The sequence below is a fragment of the Uranotaenia lowii genome, chromosome 2, assembly GCF_029784155.1.
Source record: "Uranotaenia lowii strain MFRU-FL chromosome 2, ASM2978415v1, whole genome shotgun sequence".
Taxonomy (NCBI): Eukaryota; Metazoa; Arthropoda; class Insecta; order Diptera; family Culicidae; genus Uranotaenia; species Uranotaenia lowii.
Genome location: NC_073692.1, coordinates 127101216 through 127119800, shown reverse-complemented (window position 1 = coordinate 127119800; position 18585 = coordinate 127101216).

The window sequence follows — 18585 nt, the reverse complement described above, 5'->3', positions numbered from 1 at the left end:
CCTTTGCCACTGCTCTGTTGCCGAAAGGTGGCGCCAAAGGCTTAGGACGTATTCAGAGTATGGAGCGGTGGGGCTCTTTGACGATGCGTTGATTAAATGAGGTGGGTATCCAAGCAACCAAAAGTTCCTTAAAACATGTACGAAATACCTTTATCAGCTTCATTATTGATTTGAAATAGGTTCCATGAAGCCCAAAAAATAAGTTTTTATTGATTTTTTTGAGCTTCGAAACAATTCATAGTTTTTTTTTATTAATTGAGCTTTCAACGGCCCTTTAATTTAGCTTTTTTTTGGATGCTGCTCTCTGTATTTCAATTTCATTAATTTCATCAGTTCACATTACTTTTATCACTAAACTTGAAAATTTGCTGTTTGCCAAGATATATGAAATTACCCAAGCAACCAAAAGTCACATATTTACTTGAATGAAGGCATTGAAAGTTACATATTGGCAAATATCATCTGAACCGAACATTATCATCGGTTAAACTATTTTATTACAGATTTGTTCGATAGCCTGATAATTAAACTACAAATTAAAAACAAAGTAGATAGATTTTTGAAAATCTGAAAAATTTAGAACATTGAAAAACAATTTCTTTTTTTTTTATCAGGTTTCATACCTTAAAACCCCTAGTGGTGATTATACATCAAACGACGAAGAAACATTAAGTTGTCTATTCAATACTCACTTTCCAGGATGTGTTGATCAAGATTCATCGACAGAGCCTGAGTTCTTTTCTGGAAGTCTATATTCCTTGCTTTTTGCTCGAAAAATAGTTACTACAGAATCGATCAAATGGGCAATCGATGGTTTTGCTCAATACAAATCTCCTGGAAGTGACGGTTTATTTCCAGTTTTGCTTCAAAAAGGTTTCGATCATTTCAAACACATATTAAGAAAAATAATGATAAGCAGTTTTGCTCATGGATATATTCCTAAACTTTGGCGGCAGATAGCCGTGAAATTCATCCCTAAAGGGGGACGATCATCATACGACGAAGCCAAAAGCTTTCGTCCTATTAGTCTAAGTTCATTTCTATTAAAAGCACTTGAATGTTTAATTGATCATCATATCAGGCAAGAATGCCTTGTCCAACATCCGCTTAATGCGACCCAACATGCATACCAAACAGGAAAATCAACATTAACTCTTCTGCACAACGTAGTACATAATATTGAAAATAGTTTTTCACAGAAAGAATCATGTCTAGGAGCATTTCTAGACATAGAAGGAGCATTTGATAATGTCTCGTTTACATCAATGATGGATGCGGCACTACTTCATGGAGTGCCTAGTGTTATAACTAACTGGATTAGCGCAATGCTAAGTAACAGGAATCTTCATTCGTCTTTAAGACAGGCTTCAATAACAAAAGTTAGCACACGTGGTTGCCCACAGGGAGGTGTACTATCACCTCTTTTGTGGAACCTAGTTGCAGACGGCTTGTTGAGAAAACTCAATGACCGTGGAATACCAACCTATGGATTCGCAGATGATTATCTTCTGCTGGTAAGAGGTTTGTGCATAAGCACATTATTTGATATAATGCAACAAGCTCTGCGCTCTGTTGAACGATGGTGTTCTCATGTAGAACTTTCAGTTAATCCTCTAAAAACTAATATTGTTTTATTTACTAAAAAACGTATGACCCGCGGGGTGCGCTCTCTGCTGTTTTATGGTTCTGAAATCACCGTGTCTAATCAAGTTAAATATTTGGGTGTCATTCTTGACTCCAAATTAAACTGGTCTGATCACATCGAATTCAGAATCAAAAAAGCATGCATGGCCTTCGGGCAATGCCGACGTGCAATCGGGAAAAACTGGGGACTCAAACCCAAACATATTCACTGGATTTACTCCACAATAGTAAGACCAATTCTGGCCTATGGGTGTCTAGTGTGGTGGCAGAAAGGAGAAGTTGCAACAGTTCGGACTAAACTAAATCACCTTCAAAGAATGTGTCTCTTAGGGATGTCCGGATCGTTCACTACAACTCCCACTGCAGCACTAGAGGCTCTGTTTTCTATCAAACCTCTACACTTGTTCCTAAAACAGGAAACCTTCTCATGTGCTTTTCGTCTACAGGCAGTTGGTCTCTGGCTGTCAGGAAATATCGAAAGATCATCGAGTCATACAAATGTGTGGCCTGAATTAGTTAGATTAAACAAGTTTAATCTAGCGCCAAACGATTTAACACTCTCGAGTAGTTTTCCCTACATGGGGTTTAAAGTCAAATTTCCTTCTCCTCAAGAATGGTTATCAGGTTTCGTAGAGGACCAAATGTCCTCTCATATTGTATTCTATACTGACGGTTCATTATCAAACGGCCGTGCAGGTGCAGGAATTTACTGTCACGAGTTGAACATAGAATATGCTCAACCTCTAGGAAAATATTGTACAGTCTTTCAGGCTGAGCTATACGCTATTATGTATGGAGTGCAAATTGCACTTCAAAAGAAGATTATGTTCAGAACAATTTATTTCTGTTCAGATAGCCAAGCAGCTATCAAATCACTCAGTGCTTCCAGTTCTAGATCAAAACTGGTAATCGCATGCTGGAAAGCAATCGAAGAACTTGCTGAAGGAAATGGATTAAACCTTCTATGGGTACCCGGACATGAGGGAATTTTTGGAAACGAATGCGCCGACGAACTCGCGAGAGCTGGGTCGGAAAAGGAATTTTACGGACCAGAGCCGGCTGTCCCAATATCACCATGTTGGTTCAGAAACCAAATTCAAACTTGGTCCTCTAACCAGCATGAACGATACTGGGAAGAGTTGGACACTTGTCGTCAAACTAAATTATTTTTAGAAAAACCATCTCCAATCATATCGAGTTACTTATTAACTTTAAATAAATCTCATTGCAGCATCTTGATCAGAGCACTCTCCGGTCATTGTAAACTCAACTATCACATGCACAACATTCAGCGTGCTGAATCTCCAGTATGTGGTAGTTGTGAATCAGATGTGGAAGATCCCTTCCATCTTATATGTAACTGTCCCTCATTTGCCAGACTACGATTTCGTACTCTGGGATCTTACGCTTTAAGCGAATCTGAGTTTAAGAAATTAAACTTAAAAAACATTCTATCATTCCTTACCGAATGTAGAAAAGAGCTTTAATGCTAATAATCCCTAGTGGAAAGGCTTTATGCCATCTTAAATAGATTGAATTTATTTCTTCCTTTTATAGGTTTTTCAGGTTTCTCAGGTAAATGATGAAATCTTGAATAAAAAAAAGGCTAGGCACAATTTTCCCGTATGTTTGGATAACGTGCCGCTATTAAGCCTACCCCCATTCTGATACCTGATACCTGATAGATAGATTTTTGAAAATCTGAAAAATTTAGAACATTGAAAAACAATTTTTCAAAAATAAGGACAATTTAAAAAATTAAAACGGTCTTCCGAAAATCAGGACAAATTCAAAATTATCAGGGCTTCTGACACCTCTGATCAGGGATGTCGTCCGAATGATCTTATTCCTTTTTCTTTATTTTAAGTACATCGAAAAAAAATAATGTGAGAAATCTCAATGCTCAATGCTGATCCACGATCAAAATAAGATCTTAAATCTACAACTGTTTGAAACTTTTATATATTTTATTCAATGGATAGTTTAATTAATAGATACCACGAAAATGTAGAAGATTTTAATTTAAGTAGTTTTAATAATGATTCAAGATCCTTTAGAATTTTGCAATGGAATGTACGTAGTATGAATAATTTAGATAAATTTGATTGCATATTACAAACTATTGATCATTTTAATGTTTGTATCGATGTTATTGTTATTTGTGAAACTTGGCTTGGTAAAGATAACTGTTGTATTTACAACATTCCGGGATATACATCTATTTTCTCTTGCCGTGATCAACCATATGGAGGCCTAGCTATGTATATAAAAACAAATTTGAATTTTAAAACTACTGAAAATATAACTTTTGATGGCTTTCACCGAATAAGTGTCGAAATCTGTACAAGTGGTCAAGTAATTTGTGTTCATGGCGTATATAGACCCCCTGCATTTTCGTTTAACAAGTTTTGTGATCAAATTGAATCTCTTCTAACGTCTGTTGCTGATAATCACTCCTGCTTTATTGTAGGTGATTTAAACGTTCCTGTGAATCTGGTTAATTTGAATACCGTAGCAAAATATAGATCTATCTTAGAATCTTTTGGATACGCTTGTACAAACACATTTCCTACTAGGCCAACAACTCGGAATATTCTAGATCACGTAATATCGAAGCAAATTGACTTAGATCGATTGAAAAATGATACAATCTTTTCTGATGTTAGTGACCATCTACAAATACTCACGTCCTTCAATTTATTAGGTGATAAAAATGTAACAATTCTAAGAAAAGAGATAGTTGACTACGCTAAACTAAACAGCTTATTTGTGAATTATTTAAACAGTATTCAACTACCAGAAAGTGTTGATGAAGGCCTACAAGAAATCACATCAACTTACAATCGCTTTGTGAAAGTTTCTACTCGTACACTTAATAAAAGGGTAAAACTTAAAGGTAATTGCTGTCCGTGGATGACATTTGACCTGTGGACACTCATCAAAATAAAAGATAATTATTTAAAACGATCAAAAAAGCATCCTAATGATAACAATTTGAAAGAGATGTTAATTCATTTAAATAAAAAAGTGAGTGCAAAAAAACAAGAATGTAAAAGGCTCTATTACGAGCGCTTATTAAATAATTCTCCGCATTCTAAGCTCTGGAAAAACATAAATACGCTCTTAGGTAAATCTAAAACGACTTCCTCAATCAACCTTTCAGATGAAAGAGGTGTTATAACCAATAGTACACAGATTTGTGAGAAATTTAACAAACATTTTTCCACAATTGGAAAGAACCTGGCTAAAGAGATTCCAATAGACACTGAAAATGATCATTTGTCTCATATCGCACAGGTAGAAAATACAATCTTCTTACGACCCGCTAATGTAAACGAGGTTCGATTAGTTATTTTTTCACTTAAAAATAAAAAGGGTCATGGACCAGATGGCTTCCCTGTTAATGTCCTAAAAAACAACCATGAAACATTCTCGTACATACTCACACAATATTTTAACCAAATATTAGAGTCAGGAGTTTTCCCGAACTGTCTAAAAATTGCGAAAGTTATCCCTGTTTTTAAGGCTGGCGATTCGCTTGACGTCAATAACTATCGTCCTATCTCGACCTTAAGCGTTTTTAGTAAAGTGTTCGAGAAGCTTCTTGTTAATAGGATTGTAGACTTTCTAAATCAGAACAATATACTCTATAAACTGCAATATGGATTTAGATCAGGCTCGAGCACTCAAATTGCCATCTCAGAATTAGTGGAATCTATCATATGTAAAATAGAGTCAAAAAATGTTGTTGGGGCATTGTTTTTGGATCTCAAAAAAGCTTTCGACACTCTAAATCATGACATATTATTGTCCAAATTGCATAAATACGGGATAAGAGGAACAGCAAATAATATCCTTCGTAGCTACCTAGAAGATCGCAAGCAGTTTGTGGCTATTGAAAATACAAGAAGCGAATTAAGAAATATTGATATCGGTGTACCACAAGGGAGTAATATCGGGCCATTACTTTTCCTTTTATATGTCAATGATTTATGTAACCTTCAACTTAAAGGCACAGCACGTTTATTTGCCGATGATACAGCAATTTTTTATTCTGAAACTTCACCTGATATTATAATTCAGCACATTGAAGACGACCTAAAACTGCTTTCAAAATATTTCAATTCAAACCTACTTTCACTTAATTATACAAAAACCAAATACATGTTGTTTCGTTCTTCACATAAAAAACTGCCTCGTACTAATGACCCAGCTATGAATGGTAATACGATTGAGAGAGTTAGTTGTTTCAAATACTTAGGAATTTACTTAGATGAAACTCTTTCATGGAATCGTCAAATTGAACACCTGGAAAAAAAAATTACTCCTCTTTGCGGTGTTCTTTGGAAACTGAGAAATTTTGTTCCCCAACATGTTCTCTTTAAATTTTATTTTGCGTTTATTCACTCTCATTTGAACTACCTTGTTATGATATGGGGAAGAGCTTCTTTGTCTCACTTACAGAAACTTCAAACGCTCCAGAATAGATGCTTGAAAAACATCTTAAAACTCCCTTTGTTATTCCCTACCTTTCAGCTATACTCTTTAAGAACGCATAACGTTCTTCCAATATCTGAACTCTGTGATTTGCAAACTGTTATATATATCTATGATAATCTACACTCAACTGAAAATATTCAAAACCTCCATTTTACTACGGGGTTGCGAACTCATAACACTCGCCAGTCAGATTTCTTGCAACGAAGCCGATCCACAACATCATTAGGGCAAAAAAGAATTTCGTTTATTGGACCTACTAAATACAACACCTTACCAACTGATATTAAAAACATAACCAATCGTTCCATGTTCAAAACCAAAGTGATACAGCTTTTGAAAGAAAAATTGAACCATTAAAACAGTCGATCATCAACCAGTCTTTGTTTTGCTTACCTTTTGCATATTTGTAGCGTTAATTTCTAATATTATTATTCTTTAAAAAATTGTAGTTTGTATTTTTATCTTATTAAATTATTGAACATAACTTGATAAAATTAGTAAATATAATTAGTGTAATAGTAAATATAGTATAATGAATCTCTTCAAAGGAAATTATTTTCCATTGAGATTCATATTGTTGTCAATTTAGTTAAATAATACATTTCCTCGCACGACATTAAACAATTTTGTGTTCTCAGCATGATTAAAATTTGCTCGCGTTAACTTTTATTATTCATTGCTGCCAGACATGCTGAGAACAGTAGCGTCCATTACCAGGGGGCTCAATTGAGCCTTTTGGTGTGGGGGAGTGTGGTGGGCCGCTACAAAAAAAAAAAAAAAAAAAAAAAAAAAAAATCCCTTATTTTCATTAGTCAGCACGAAAATATTTAATGGAACCAATTCATTCAGCATAATTCTTTTGATATAAGACACAAACATTTTTTATCGACAGATATATGTTGAAGTTAATGTAGCGTAGCTCAGGATCGCTTTAATTTAATTTAACAATAATAAGGGAAGGATTCAAGTTGATTTATGTTCCTTGGAGGTGCATTAGTTGAGCAGTATTTGCTTATCCAAGGCTGTTTAATTCAAAATCATGTGATTTTAAAATGAGTCGTCGTCGCAAGCAAAATCTTCAAAACAAATACAATGAAACTTTATTAGAAATTAATCAAAAACGATTGCCCTTATACAGATTTTGTGGATAAATGATTTCAAACCATGGACATATTTTGTTTAAAAATTTTATCTATTCAAGTCTCTAAAATTATCATGGTGCAAAAATAGGAATAAAAGTTTTTATTTATTATAATTGGCACCCATGACATAGTTGTGCCTAAACTACACGCTATCACAAGTAACACGAATTTCTCGAATAGGTGCTTCCATTTTGTCCACTAGATGATACTGATGCATTCTTCTTTTCATTGTATGAGGTCAGTATTGGTTAAGTATTTTTGGAAAAAGTTAAAACGATTTCTTAATATTAAAAATCCGTGATAAAATCTCATAACATAAACAAATCTTATGTTCTGATTACGTCACGATATCTTCTTTAGAACGATTTCAATAAAAAGAAAAGTCGGTATCCCTGAAAATTCTCCACACAATAGAGGGCTCTCCTCTATCCCTCGCACTATTCACTAAAAAGCCACACCAAATATATCCAAAGTAATAATAATAATATTCCAAAGAGAACAAAAATAATGATGAATGATTAAATTTAAACTCTATCACCTAAACTTAAAACGGCATTCCAACTTCGATAGAATTAATCAGAGAGAATACACCCTGATCACACTGATTCTGCAAATTTTAAACAGTGTTGCCAATTATTTTTACAGCTTATTCTAGAATTTTTTATGTTGATAATTTAAAAACTTTCTCTCTATAACGCAATGCGAAAAATGTACGCATCGGGTGTTAGACAACAATTGGCGGCCAAAATACAACCTTTGAATTGTTATAATTTTTTTTGTTTTAGGTCCAATTATGTTGCTGACTTCAGTTGAATTATTTGTCTTGATTTAGGCTTTAAAAATATTATTCATTTAAAAAAAAACGCCCAGTGAGAAAAAAGTAAAAAAAATCAGCGTTTTTTCCTCCCGAGAAAAAAAAAAACTTAAAATCCTATTCACGCTTAAGATTCAAGCAAACCCTCCCCAAGTTCAAATCGTGCTTAAATTTGGTATGAAATCTTCGGGTCGTTTTAAGTTTGAAGTGAGTGAGATTTATTATGTTTGTTTCTTACTATACTTAGATAAGTACACTGCGTTTCGTTAAACTATTCCAAACTGCAAAAAATAACGATTATAGTGAGGTAAGCACAGCTTCTTCAAATTTCAACCAATTTTTATAAATAACCACTTGTTATTTTTGTTTTAAATATACATTTTAGGCTAAAAAAAAGACTTTTTAAATATTACCATTAGGTCTAAAAGTGTCGATGATACAAAATTTTCTCTTGAAAATGCGTTTATTTTAATCACTTTTACTTTTTTGCACAAAAGGAAAAACTGGAAGTTGTAGAAAAGGTTGTAGCTTTTAGAAAACAGGGTATTGGTACCAAATATCTTAAAACTGGCTATACTTAAATTACTGCATTAGCTAGACGATCAGTTTATTGGCCGGAAATGAATGCTGATATCGAAGATTTTGTTAAGTCCTGCGATATTTGTTCATCTATGGCAACGCATTTAAATCTCGTGAAACTTTTACTTGGATTCCAACTTCACGTCCTTTTAGTAGGCTTCATGTAGATTTTTTTTTATTTTGAGAAGAAAACATTCTTATTAATAGTAGATAGTTAGATACTCTAAATGGCTTGAAATTTAATGGATGAAGCATGGAACAACGGCACTACATATGAATAAAAAATTTAGCTCAGTTTTTGCTCGATTTGGGTTGCCTGATGGCGGGCCTCCTTTCAACTCAAGGAAGTTTGTAGGATTTCTGTGAAAACATGGCATTAAAGTATTAAAAAGTCCTCTCTACAACCCAGCTAGTAATGGTCAAGCAAAAAGAATGGTGAGGGTTGTGAAGGATGTGCTCATGAAATTTCTTATTGATAAAGATTTAAAAGCCATTGATTTAAACGGAAAAATTTCTTTATTTCTAATCAATTATAGGAACAGCTGTCTTAATTGGGATGGTGAGTTCCCAGCAGAAAAAGTTTTAAATTATAAGCCAAAAATGCTCATAGATCTTCTTAATCCGAACAAAACGTACAACAAAAACTTAAAAAAAATCTCCTGCTAAAGATAAACTAACAGATCAAGATTTATGCGTACCTCCCGATGAGTTTGACAAGCTTGTGGCAGGGGATAAGCTTTTATTCAAAAATTCTAATCGAAATGACATTCCCAAGTGGTTGGGTGGAGTTTTTGTAAAAAGATATTCTTCTAATATCATCCAGATTTCGATTGGAGCAAATGTTTTCACAGCACATCGTCATCAACTGAAAATGGTGCACGAACCTCGAAAACGTTGGAATGTGATGGTACGATCCGGGATTCCAAGAGAAAATTAACGGCAGGGCAAACGGCGACGAAGTTCCTCTAAGGACGAATTTCTGGGGTTTCCAGATAGTCAGGAACCGTTGGCACCACCTCCAAGGATCTGCTCTGTAGTATTACATAGTTCAGTCATGACGCGGTCTCAGAGAAGCCGGGCAGATATTTTCAAGGAATAACTCAGCAAGTCGCACGTTTTGCAGGGGCTGTGTTCGAATGATGATATAGAATATCTTAAGAAATGTTACTAAGCTTTCTATCGATTATTTTTTTTTTTATTTATGTTAATGCCTTTGATAATCACCATACAGACATATCTTAAACTTAACACAACTTATGTTCTAAGACTACGAATAATATTTTTAAAGACATCTTTGGACTGGTTAAAATTAAAAACGCTTGACACTTCGTTAAAAACACGACAACAATTATACAAGGGGTGGTTTTGTGCAAAAACGGTGCGACTGAGTGGTATCCACAAAAAATACTGTTGTCGAAGTCTTCTCGTTGGTGCGTGAATGTTGATGTTTTGTAGTAGTTGTGGGCAATCTATGTTATTCATTAACAGGTCAAAGACAAACATTCTTTGAATGTATGTCCGCCTGCAACGAAGGGTTTCGAGGGATAATAAAGTGCATCGCTCTACGTACGGTGGTAGTCTAACGGCATCATTCCATGGCAGTCGTCGGAGTGCATATCTTAAAAACTTCTTTTGAACCCTTTCAATCCTTTCGATTTGTACTTCCTGATAAGGTGTCCAGACTATCACGGCATACTCCAATACACTACGAACCAGGGCACAGAAAATCGCTTTGAGGCAGTAAATATCTTCAAAATCAGCGGTGTTTCTCCGGATGAAACCAAAGATGGCAAAAGCTTTTGCGGTGGTGGCGGCTATGTGTTCCGTAAAAGTCAGTTTGTGATCAAACACTACGCCCAAATCTTTTATGGAAGTCACTCTCTCCATTTCTTCTGTGTCCATGGTGTAAGCAAAGCGGATGTGCTCTCTTGATCTATGGAAAGTTATACATTTACACTTATTCGAGTTAGCTATCATCCCATGTGACCTGCACCAGTCCGAGAGTATCAAGATGTCAGCTTGAAGTGCTGCACAATCCACAAGTGATCCAATAATTCGGTATATTTTAAGGTCGTCTGCGTACATTAACTTCGAAGATTTGAGTATCCAAGCAAGGTCGTTCACGAAGAGTATGAAAATGAGTGGGCCTAAGTGGCTTCCCTGAGGGACGCCGGACGGAACTTCGAATGGCTGAGATCTGATTCCTCGTAAGTTCACAAATGCTTGGCGTTTCGTCAGGTAAGAGTACAGCCACGATGTGGACCACGACGGGAAACCAAAGCGTGCGATTTTTTTAATTGCGAGCTCGTGCGGTACTTTGTCGAATGCTTTAGAAAAGTCCACGTAAATAGCGTCAACTTGTTGTTTTTTGCTCATAGCCGAATGCAGTGTACTAGAATAGCACAACAAGTTGGAAACAGTCGATCTTTTCTGCACAAACCCGTGTTGATATTCTGATATTATCGGTTTAGCGGCGTTGTACAGTCTTCCATACATAATTGTTTCGAAAACCTTTGATAAACAGCAGAGTATTGAGATTGGTCTGTAATTTGTCACATCATGTAAATTTCCTGATTTGTGAATAGGAGTTACAGCAGCCATTTTCCAAACACTAGGAAAAACACCATCAGTAAGCGATCGATTGAAAATTATCCGTAATGGCTCGGCGATCGAAGTGGCAATGTTCAGTATGAGAAACGGAGGAATACCGTCTGGTCCGGGACCTTTTGAAGGATCAATGGCTTTTAAGGCAGACAAAACTTCATGTTGGGTGAGAATTGGCTGAGGTAAAATGACGTCAAAGCTGGGCAATGATTCAAGGTATTCGTTAGGAGCAGGCGGTGATTGTAAAGTGTGGACGCTCCTAAAGAATTCAGCGAACAGATTCGCGGATTCGGCAGTAGTTTCAGAGGAATGACCTTCAAAAGTAACTCGCGATGGAAAGCTGTTGGAATGACGTCGAGATTTGACAAACTTCCAGAAATCTGACGGATTATTTTTCATTTCTCTCTCCATATTACGTATGTATCGCTTGAAAACAGTATTACGTAGCTCGGAGTATTCGCCTTCCTTTGTTGCAAGCTCGGTTCTGTTCGCATCAGTTTTATTTCTGAAGTATTTTTTGCGCAACTTGCGTAGTTTATTTCTACAGCGACGAAGCTCAGCATTCCACCATGGTTGCTTGTACTGCTGGTATCGGAGCTGGCGTTTTCTTGGAGTGTGAAGCGCGACTGTCCTTAGCAAGTGTTCGTAAAAAACGGAGGGTTATTTTATAAGAATATTACCAACTGTTCCAAAAAATGGAGGATTGTCATATATTGATACTTGCGCTCTGCAATGTATAAAAAGAATCTTCGAACTAGAAGCTCTCGTGTTAAAAAAATCGAATCACGAAGTCCGGAAAGAACAGATGGAATAAATCCTTTCGTATTCTAGCCGTTTATCCGGAGACAATCTAATCGTGTGTTAATCCAAAGTAATCCGAAAACTTACCTTAAATAAGAGTTATTTAATCGGTGAACAATATTCCCTTGGACGATACATTTTACTGACCTTTTATCTTCGTATTTTAATAGATTTTTGCCTAGGGTTAGGGCATCCTGAATTAAGGATAAATTCTCCTTTAGTAAAGGATCCAGTCTCCTGTATCTTTAAAAATAACACAATTTTTTAATTCTCTCGAAAATACTTCTAGTTCATCTACGAGTTCATGTATCGTTCTAACTTTTGGAGCACATTAACTTGAAATTACTGTAAGAAAACGCAAAAGACGACGAGTTGATTAGGAAGGTAGAATAGGAAAGTTTCATAAATAAATATTTTGGAATTGGGGATTGTTTTACAAAACCCATCCCTACTAAATTAGGCTCTTATATAAATTGATGGTGATGGTAGCAGGACAGTTAAATACGGAAATCATGGCAAGCAATTGAAATTATTAACTGACCCCAAAAATTTGACCAGTTACATTCGTGAATAATATTTAAAAAAAATATTATATTAATAATATTATAAAAAATATTTTGTTTATTTTCTAATCAATTCTTAAATATTTATCTAATAGGTAAACCATTGATAATATTTGCAACAAATTTATCTATCTGCTGGTGTTTTGGCATGGTTCACCTGTAATCAGAGGAGAACGGATAGTAATCAACATTCAAACAGAAGTTAACTGCTACCTGTCCAGCTCGTGCGTCAAACGTAAACAGCAGAATTGTAATTAGATGGCAAAGTTTCAATTACGGCTCTAGTTTATTTATTGTTTGTGTTTGAAAAGTATCGGTTAATCGGTGACGAACTGAGATGCCACGGCTGGGAATAAATATTTTGCGCCCCAACAGCAAAATCAGGCGTGGGTTGGAGTCCAGCACTGGTTTGACGCTTCGCCGTTTTGCGTATACACCTTTCTACTATGTACCGAAAATGGTATCCAAGTGATGAGGAAGAACAACCTGATGACTCTTGCGATGATGGCGGTAAGGATGCTGATGACGATGATAGAAAATGTAGGTTTACTCCGCACTCTGTAGCTCCATAGATGGTCTTGATTCTAAAGAGGATCCATTCAAGATGCTTCCTACCTATACAGATGATGCCCGGGATGTGAAGCTCTGGCCTCAGAAAGAAGCATCCGGGGCGTTCCGTCGATGGGTGGGGATTTCTTCTGCTACTTCTTCTTACTAACTCTAGGCAGGAAGGTACGAGGATGTACTTGGTTTGTATATGTTATCTAGAAAAGCAATATTTCTCACTTTGTGCTTGACAGTGCTGCTTATTTAATGTGGTACAACGTTTTATAATGTTTCGGGAGAGTAAGCTCTTTCTCGTGTGTACCTACTTCACTTTATTCAGCTCCGTTGACCCTGATCTTGTTTGTCCCCCTCCAGGCTTCGGGTCTCCGGTTTGGACGATTGATATCTTCTTCTGCCAGAGGAAACGAACGAATAACGTCACATCACTTGGATAGATTTATACTGAAATTACATTTCATTCGTGTGATACAGGATGATAAAATCAAAGCATATGTCAAAGCATTCTAATGTCCTATAGCTGCATTTACGTGCTGCCAGGAATAAAACTGCACATAATAGAGGTTCATTTAGAATATCACGTCCACATGGTATAGCTGGCAAACTGTTACATCATTCTTGAATTCTTTTATGAAAACCAGTTTGATTTTGATGAATTTAAAAGAAAAATCTGGTTTCCTCTATTGTTTTGGCAGTATTGTAAAAATTATTACCTGATGAACTAACAAACTGACAAACAAAAACATGCTTTGAATAAATTAAGTTTTCTCCATTGTATCAAGGATGCGGAAGAACAATATTTCGAAGATACAACAATTTATGAAAAATTTCTTTAAAAAGTCAAAAGTTTTTGTCCAATTTACGGTTTTTGAGCTAAAATTATTTAAATTTTTTTCCTAAACAGTTTTTGAATTATGCTTCAAAAATTTGTTGGATTTCATGGTTTTGTTTTTTTTTTTAAGATTTCTCCAAAATCACACTTAATGTCAGGTAACTTCCATTGTTTTATCGGACGAGTGAAGCTTTTAAGGGTTGGCTTCAACAGATTATTTTCATATCTCTGTGGAACTTTTAAATAGGTGATATTTTTTCCAATGTTTCATTTCAAAAACCATACTAGATAAAACTCTTTTGGCAGAAATTTAAGAAAAAAGTTTTTGTGATTTAAAATCTTTTACTACAGAACGTGTAAAAAAATGTACACAAAAAACTTCAGTCCCGTAAACTGGGAGAACTTTTTTAATTCATTGTCAAATATTTTGGAAGAGGTTGCTTTTTCGTAACACATGAAAGTTTTAAAATACATACTGAGGTAAGGAGTATAAAGCATGACATTGGAAGCAGAATATTCAACCGAAATAAGTTGCTATATTGTTTGTTGCTGATTGTTTGTTACCATACCAGATTTCATGTTTCGGGGTAACTTTGATTACTATGGTTCTAATGTATCTCAACATCTTCAAAATTATTGGATTGATGCCAATTAGCACTAAAGACTTACAACATCAATAACAGTAATTTTTTTTTTGTAAGGACTCAATTGAATTTTTCAATGTTTCCTTTCAAAAACAAATAGATATACTCAAAAGATGGACAATGTTGGAGCACAAATTCAGTGGCAAACAATTTAAGCATTTCTCATTAATTTTGGCCTTAAAAACAAATGAAATTTACCCTCATGCAATTCTCTAAATCCTCCATTTGTTTCTATATTCTTTTTTTATTCAAATTTAACCATTTGATACGGTTTTAGCCATTTGTTCTATACAGGATTCCTCATCGAAAATTTTCGTTTTTTATAATATATACAAAAATTATCATAGAATGACCGTACAACTAATTCTTGAACTATATCTATACAAAGGAAAAGAGTAAATTTTGGTGTAAAACAACCCATTTGCCTCTAAACGCTATCATTTTATCAGGAGAGGTGTTTGTGAGTCTATTAAAAAACAGATATTTAAAAACTTTAAAATAAAAATATAAGTAATATAAAAAATTTCCAACTTCAAACCAAATAAAGCTTATTGCAAACTCATCTTATATGCTTTTAAACATAGAAAACAATTGTCAGATATTTTAACTTCAGACTCAGTTAATGATGATTATCTGCAAAAAAATCATGTTGATCAAAGTTATCCCGGTAATCAAAGCTCCCCTAGTTTACGGTACCTTATTCTTTAAAGCCAAAATTACTATCCTTTTCATGAAAGTTGATTATTCTTTTATTCCCTTTTATTTAAGTATTTAAATTACTTTGTACAGAGTTGTTAAACAATTTTTTTATTAATATTTTTCGCCAATTTTGAAAGGATAATTCTTGAATCTCGAAAACTAGAGCTTATAAGCACAAAAACTTGATTCTTATTTGAGTTCAGTTTTCTCAAATTATTCAATATTTTTTCTCTATTCATGACAATTGCTAAAAAGTGCATTGTAGACTAGACCCACACATCAGACTCTACTCTTATAATAAACTTCCTTGGAGGTGAAATTATCGGAATAAGGTTCTATGCCGCATCGGCTTATACAAGCTTTCTTAATAACTGGACCCAGAGAAGACGTTGCAAAAATCTAATGTTTATTTATTGACATAGTATTCCGTATTGTAACCGTCTGTTACTTAATGTCTATGTGACTCCGTCACAAAATTCAAGCAGCTATCCCTCTATCAGCACAACTGACATCTCTGTCCAGGAGTTCACCACTCATTCACGGCACTCTCAGAGATTCTACAGAAGCGCCGTGTACCTATATCAAAGGGCAAAGCGGGGAAGTGTGGCTACCAGAAAAGCAACACACTCTTAAAATGTTTTGTAGATAATAGTTGTTTACTAGTGTGTTGGTTGGAAAGATAGTGTACTTAGCGCCTTGTTAAAACAAACAGTAAAAGAACAAACATGTGCTTTGTAAAGACAAAATATCAAAATAATACCTATGTTTATTCTATCGTATTAAAAGCAAGCGTAACAAACAAATATTATGTGTAAAGCACCAAACCGAATAGCGACAGTAGGACTAGCGACGCATTTTTACTAGCGGGATTCCTGTCATTCGCTGGTTTGTTTTTCTTTTTTCAGTCCAGTAGGCGATTTTGATGTAGTACTCGAACATTGTTTATGTTATTTACTGTACATTTTCCTTAGGGCGTCAATCGCATGCTTCAAGTCTCCTAGGAAACTCGCGCTGCGTCGTTATTATTTTCAACGTCGCGACGTATGCGACGTGTCGCTAGTAGGCAAAGCTGCTATGATTACTAGCGCTCATATTTTGGATTTTTTCTGCATCCATAATATCATTGTTAAAACACACGGAAACAAACGTAGAGTGTAAAAACAAATGGCGTCTACAATATGCTAACACCTTCGGAAAGGTCCAAGAGGGCTTTTTTCTTTCTGGTTTGTGCTAGTTCTGTCGAGCCACTATCCCTTCATCCCCAGGCAATCACCAGTTCCGGACAGAAAGGTCTCAGCGTGCCTCGACTTCATCGATACAACACCTCTAGTCGGCACCTAACCTTACATCCATTGGTCAGCATCGACACAAACATCTCGCTGTCCCAAACGCACGCAGAGCAACTAACCGAGCACGAGTGGAATCGCTCCGAAAACAGCGATTCACAATCGTGTCAATGGATGTGGCGGCGTTTTAAGGCCAGCTTTTCACAACCATCGGAATCCGTCATGGGTCGTGGTGGAAAGCTAGATCGACCGAAGCATCGTAGCAACACCAAGAATCAAGATCAGGCTTCCGAGAAGTACTGCCGAACCACAGTATTCTTGCGAACGTCGCACATCCACCTCGGTGAAAGCTTTCCGAATATTTCTTCCCCGACAGAAAGGCGCGGTCGTGCGATGTACAACGATGCCTTGGTTTACATTTACAACGATGAATTTCGCATGACAGTGCTGCTAACTCCGTCCGACTGTAGCCGAGATTCGCTTTCCTTTTGCTTGAAGCTCAAGTTAGCTGCTGCGGCTGGTGATCACCCCAATCACCCTCCCCACCCCTTTTCGCCTAAGGTGCACCGGCACCACACATCGCGTTAAGCCTCGGTCGTATGCTGCTGCTCGGTGTGAATACCTATTTGGCTCGTTCGATCTATTCGAACCGAGCAGCAGCCTTGCCAGATCTACGGATTTCTCCGTAGATCTACGGATTTTAAGCATTTCTACGGAGCTACGGATCGATGCTCGAAATCTACGGATTTTCAGCATTTCCTACGGATTTTCTACGGATTATCGAATAAATTCAAGGGATTCTGCGGATAAATGAAAATTCTACCTGACGACCAAAAAAAAAAAAAAAAGGTCATCACGTTTTATTTAGCCGCAATCAGTACATTTTTCGATTTTTGGGAAATCTACGGACTTCAGTGGTTTTCAATCTGGCAACGCTGCCGAGCAGCAGCGCATACGATCGGGCATGGGTACGGTATGGACACGACAGTCACCCGTGACAGTCCTGCCCAAAACTGTCACGCCCTGCAGCCGACAGTTAGGATGAAATTATTTTCGAAACAGAAGGCATGAAGGGATGAAAACCGAACTGTCGGTTTGGTTCGCTACAGCTTAAAGCACAACCGAAGCGTTTTGATTCGTTACCGACGGTACAGCAGCAAACGAGTGGTAAGGAAAACCGAGACAGTTTGTTTGGCAAGAAAAAAGTTTTCATTGCAAAGCTGTACTTTTCGGAAGCCTGATCAAGATTATAATACCGCAAGTAGGGAAATTTACCCGACCTTGGCACCTAAGGCATGGTTTACCCTTTTTTTCAAAATTCCAACCTCTCTATTGAGTGCACCATAGAACATCCTTTGAAGAATTTACTTGCTAACTTGCTTAGGGTTCAACAAAAGTATGTTTTCTCTATGAAACTTTCATTAATGTGAGCAAAATGCACGCAAAGTACTCACTGCGGTGCTCCAATTACTTGGCCGCCGTGCCAATTGTTTGTCGTTTCGATGATCCAATTCTTGGCCACCAGCAATGTGCAATAGATCTTTACCAACAATGCTCAATTGACAGTTAACAGAATCGTTGGCTATTCTAAATATAAGGCCACTGACAGAATGACGTCAGCTGAGCGTAAAGTTCTATGCGACGATGGAACACCGGGCTTTAATAATACAACAAAAAGGCTTTCGAAAACATTGATGAAATTGGGTTGGAAGGGAAGCACTAAATAAGCTTTCATTTAAAAAAGTCGGAAGTCCAGAATTACCGCAATTTTTTTTTTAATTTTTAAAACTTTACTTTTAAACTTTTTACTCATTTAAACAAAGTGATGAATATAAACACTTCAGGTTGTTTCGGAATATTTGTGTGAACAAGAATCATTGGTTTATGAATGACAACCAAACCTTAATCAGGGG